We start from the raw sequence: 6,049 nt of genomic DNA, 5'->3' as shown, positions 1-6,049 counted from the left end.
TATTCATTCATGGGTTGTGGGCTTCACTGGCTGGGCCAGCATTTATTGCCCATTCTAGTTGCCCCTGAGGAGGCGGTGAGTTGGTGAGCTGCCTTCTTGAACTACTGCAGTCAGTGTGGTGTAGTTACACCCACAATGCTGTTAGGAAGGGAGATCCAGGATTTTGACCCAGCGACAGTGAAGGAACGGTAGTATATTTCCAAGTCAGGATGGTGAGTGGCTTGGAGGGGAACTTCCAGGTGGTAGTGTTCCCATCTATCTGCTGCCCTTGTCCTTCTAGATGGTAGCGTCCGTGGGTTTGGAAGGTGCTGTTAAAGGAGCCTTGGTGAATTCCTGCAGCGCATCTTGTAGATCATATGCACTGTTGCTACTGTGCAACAATGGTGGAGGGAGTGAATGTTTGTGGATGTGGTGCCAATCAAGTGGGCTGCTTCGTCCTGGACAGTGTCAAGCTTCTTGAGTGTTGGTGGAGCTGCACTCATCCAGGCAAGTGGGGAGTATTCCATCACACTCCTGACTTGTGCCTTGTAGGTGGTGGACAGGCTTTGGGGAGTCTGGAGGTGAGTTACTCATCGCACAACTCCTAGCCCCTGTCCTGCTCTTGTAGCCATAGTATTTATATGGCTAGCCCAGTTCAGTTGATAGTTCAGGATGTTAATAGTGGGAGGTTCAGTGATGCCATTGAACATCAAGGGGCAATGGTTGGATTCTCTCTTGTTGGAGGTGGCCATTGCCAGACACTTGTGTGGCACAAATGTTACTTGCCACTTGTCCAGGTCTTGTTGCATTTGAACATGGACTGCTTCAGCATCTGAGGAGTCACGAACAGTGCTGAACATCCCACTTCTGGCCTTATGATTGAAGGAAGGTCATTGATGAAGTAGCTTAAGATAGCTGGGCCAAGGACACTACCCTGAGGAACTCCTGCAGTGATGTCCTGTCGCTGAGATGACTGACCTCCAACAACCACAACCATCTTCCTTTGTGCTAGGTATGACACCAACCAGCAGAGAGGTTTTCACCCTGACTCCCGTTTTGCTAGGGCTCCTATTTTTATTGAATTCAAATTCCACCATCTGCTGTGGTGGGATTTGAATCCAGGTCCCAGAGCATTACCCTGGGTCTCTGGACTACTAGTCCTGCAACAATACTGCTATGCCATCACCTCCCCTACTACTTCTTAGTACTTTTCATTAATAAATTTGACTTATAGCACCCTTTTGTGACTATATCAGTGATTCTGAAATAAAACTGAGGACAACAGAAAGATATCTGCAGTGAAGTGATTCATCTTCAGGTATTAAAAAAAAAATTGCGAGATACATGCTATATTTTTCATTATCAAATATTAGAATTTTTTAGATTTGGGACATTTCTTCCCATGAATAAAACTAGCAGAGCCTGCTTTACAAGTTTAGATATTAGCTATTTGAGGGCTGCAGTGCTACTATTTGCATATTTTCTAAAGTAATTTGTTCGTGAGAATTTCCCAAAGACCTTGCCGTGTTGAACCTCCATGGAGCAATAAATGGACATGCTCACTTCCCCTGTCATTACGTAGGAAAAAAGAAAGACTTGCATTTATATAGCACTTTTCATGATCATCAAGCTTCTCAAAGTGCTTTACAGCCAATGAAGCACTTCTAAAGTGTAATGTAGGAAATGAGGCAGCTGAATTGCACTCAGCGAGCTCCCACAAACAGCAACCTGATAAACCAGACAATTTTATTTTCTGTGATGTTGATTGAGTGATAAATATTGGCCAGAACACTGCAGATAACTTCCTGCTGTTCCTCAAAATAATGCCACGGGATCTTTTACATCCACCTGAGCAGGCGGATGGGGCCTAAGTCTAACCCGAAAGAAAGCACATCCAAAAGTGCGATGCTCCCCCACCAAGGCACTGGATGGTCAACTTTGACATACATGACAGAAAATATTGTGCAATTCAAAGCATGGACTTTGTTATAAAGTTGACCAATTTCACCGCATTGCCCAGGACTTCCTTCAAGTTAGTAGGCATGCTTTTGACAATGAGTGCTTTCCTTTATATATTGCAATGCACCCACATCACATTGAGAGTGACAGCTTTGATGTGCACCACTACTCCACTGTGCCTACCAGTCATGGACTCTATTCCACTGGTGCAGATGCTAAAGCCTTGTAATCGAGACAATATAAAGCTGATTTATGAAGTTGTTAGGCAACTGAGAAAATCTCTTCAGCTGTTGTTCTGATAGGCAGCGCCTGGCAAAAGACAATGTCCTCATGTCTTATATTTATGAAGGCACAATACATGTACACTAGAAGGCGAGCTAAGCCTCTCACATCTGTGGGTTTGTCCAGCTGTAGAACAAATTATTAGGAGCTAATGCCATGGTTCATTAATTGAGTTAAGATGACATTGGCCGTTTCATTAATTGGACATGACACTGTTGTTTGATAATAGCACTAACTGAACTAATTTTTGGATTTTCTTTCCAAACAGTGCTTACCATGATTGTGGCTACTGTAGTATTAGCTCCTCTATTTAAGAGGTGAGGTTTTCCCGACTTCCCCACTAGGTATGAGGCTTCAAGGGCCTTAATATTGTCATCAGCAGCAGATAATTGCAAAACTGCCTTGCTCATATTAGCTGCAGTGAAAAGTTTTGGCTCTTTGTCCTTGTATTCATGTTTTATTTCCAAATGTCAGAGTAGAAGATGAGGTTTTAGACTGTTATTTAACAGGGCTGCACCAAATAACAGCCTCATGTCAGGGTATTCAGCAGCCCCAGTACAAGGAAATGCCATTTCTATATTACTTTTTGTCAGATTTGCGTCTCTGATATAGATCCTGTTTTGTGTACCATGTCAAGAATTCATTTCACAGCCTGAGATTCACGTGTTGAGTCAGCAGTGATTTTCTCATTTGTGATTGCAACAAGTGAACTGGCACTGGCAAGACAAATTTCATCACTTTTGCTTTCATCACTGATACTTTGCGTGTTCATATTATTACTACCCAACATTTGCCATCTGTCCATTTTTCACTGTTATGACCCAGAAGATATTGTTATGGTGAAATGTATACAACCAAAAATAAAGCCCCAGACCCCAACCAACACCAACAGCCCTCATTTCAACCAAACACCATCTGCCAAAATATCGCCCAATTATTTCCAATCCCTATTAGGATTTGCTATCAGATGCAAAGCAGTAATAACTCACTCATCAGGAGTTGTAGACATGGCTGGCATGAGACAGTCAACATTTATTGAGTTTCTTGGAGGCTTCCACTGCAATGGATTACTTAAACACCTGATCCAAGTGTAGGAATGATGTCACACCAATCATCTTGCATGTTTGGTGCATCCAAGGACTTCAGAGCCTTTCATGTGACATCCTACCAAGTCAGCTGATTTCAGGCTATGTAATATCCACAATGGTCCATGTTAGTGAGGGGAAAATTGATTTTGAGGGTTCTGATGAAAGGTCATCAATCTGTTTCTCTCTCCACAGATGTTGCCAGAACTGATGAACACTTCCAGCATTTTCTGTTTTTATTTCATATTTCCAGCATACACAGTATTTTATTTTCGTACCACTGGGGTTGAGCTGAGCAGACTATCAATCTGTGTGTGAGCACACATATTTAAATTGTATTTTGTTTGTATCAAATTGTCATCAAGCTTTCTCTAGAACATGTACTGCACTGTGAAAATTTGAAATTCTTCATGTTTCTTTTGTGGGTTTTGATCTTGTCGTTTGAAATATGAAAAAGTGCTGAGCTAACTTTTAATACTTTTTTAAAAATTCGTTAATGGATTTGCACGTTGCTGGCTAGACCAGCATTTATTGCCCATCCCTAATTGCCCTTGCGAAGGTGGTGGTGAGCTGTGCTCTTAAAGTGCTGCAGCCCCTGTGGTGTAGGTATACCCACTGTGCTGTTAGGGAAGGGGTTCCAGGATTTTGACCTAGATAGTGATATATTTCCAAGTCAGGAAGGTGAGTGTCTTGGAGGGGAACTTGCAGGTGGTGGTGTACCCTTGTGTCTGCTGCCTTTGTCCTTCTAGATGGTAATGGTCGTGGGTTTGGAAGATGTTGTCTAAGGTGGCTTGGTGGGTTCCTGCAGTGCATCTTGTAGATGGTACACACTGCTGAAACTGTGCGTCGGTAATGGGGAGAGTGAATGTTTTTGGATGAGGTACCAATCACATGGGCTGCTTTGTCCTGGATGGTGTCAAGCTTTTTGAGTGTTGTTGGACCTGCACTCATCCAGGCAAGTGGACAGTAGTATTCATCACACTCCGAACTTGTGCCTGGTAGATGGTGGGTCAGGAGTTATTCACAAAATCTCAGAATCTTTACAGTGCAGTGGCTCTCTGAAAGAACATTCTACCTAGTCCCTGCCCCATCCCCATAACTTGGCACATTCTGTCACTTCAGATTGAAACCCAATTTCCTTTTGAATATCTCGATCAAAACTCCACCACCTTCTCAGGAAATTCGTTCCAGACTCCAACCACTCTCTGGGAGAAAAAAAATTCCCTCATCACTTTTACCGATCATTTTGAATCTGTGCCTTCTAGTTCTTGATGCTCTCTTGAGTGGGAACAGTTTCTTACTATTTACCCTGACCATGCCCTTCAGAATCTTGAGTACCTCTATCAAGTGTCCTCTCAGCCTTCTTTTCTCCAAGGAAAACAGTCCCAAACTCTCCAATCTATCTTCATAGTGACAGTTCTTTATCCCTGGAATCATTCTTGTGAATCTCCTCTGTACTCCCTCCAACGCCTTCAGATCCTTCCTCGAGTATGGCACCCAGAACTGGACGCAGTACTCCAGATGAGGCCTAACTAGTGTCTTTGTTCAAGTTCAACATGATGTCCTTACTCTTGTACTCAATGTCCCTATTATTAAAGCCCAAGATACTATATGCTTTATTAACTATTCTCTCAACATGGCCTGCCATCTTCAATGACTTATGTACATACACACCAAAGTCCCTCTGTTCCTGCATTTCCTTTAGAGGCTCTCCCTTTATTTTATACTGTCTCACCATATTTTTCTTGCCAAAATGAATCAACTCACACTTCACTGCATTGAACTTCATCTGCCAATTGTCTGCCCAATCTACCAACATGTCTATGTCTTTTTGAAGTTCAAGACTATCCTCATCACAGTTGACAATGTTTCCAATCTTCATATCATCTGCGAATTTTGAAATCATGCCCTGAACACCACAGCCTCGGTGTTAATATATATCAGGAAAAGCCAGGATCCCAATACTGACCCAGGGGAACTCCACTACAAGCCTTTCTCCAATCTGAAAAACAACCATTTATTCTCTGTTTCTGTCACTCAGCCAATTTCTTATCCAAGTGCCTACTTTCCTTTTTATTCCATGAGCTAGAATTTTGCTCACAAGGCTGTTGTATCAAATACCTTTTGATAATCCATATATATTTCATCAACTGCATTGCCCTTATCAACCTTCCCTGTTACCCCCTCAAAAAAAAACTCCAGCAAGTTAGTTAAACATGATTTTCCCTTAATGAATCTGTGCCGGCTTCCTTAATTATCTTGCACTTGTCTTAAGTGATTATTGATTTTGTCCCAAACAAGTTTCCAGAAGTTTCCCTAACACTGAAGTCAAACTGCCTGGTTTGTGGCTGCCAGCTTTATGTTTGCACCCTTTTTTGAATAAGGGTGTGACACTTGCAATTCTCCAGTCCTCTAGCACCTCCCCGTTGGAAGACTGGAAGATTATCACTAGTGCCTCTGCAATTTCCACACTCGCATCTCTCGGTATCCATGGCTGTTTCTCATCCAGTCCTGGTACCTTATCAATTTTAAGTAAAGATAGCCTATTTAACACTTCATTTCAATTGTAAATTGCTCAAGTGTACCAGTTACCCCCTTCCTCACCTTGGCCTGGGTAGCATCTTCTTCCTTTGTAAAGACAGATGCAAAGTACTCGTTTAATACCTCCACTATTTCTCCTGCCTCCACATGCAAGTCCCCTTTTTATCTCTATTCAGCCCTACTCTTTCTTTTGCCACTCTTTT

Source organism: Carcharodon carcharias, chromosome 6 (genome assembly GCF_017639515.1).
Source record: "Carcharodon carcharias isolate sCarCar2 chromosome 6, sCarCar2.pri, whole genome shotgun sequence".
In the NCBI taxonomy this organism is placed as follows: domain Eukaryota; kingdom Metazoa; phylum Chordata; class Chondrichthyes; order Lamniformes; family Lamnidae; genus Carcharodon; species Carcharodon carcharias.
The sequence above is the reverse complement of the archived record's forward strand: the minus strand, read 5'-3'. Positions refer to the sequence as shown.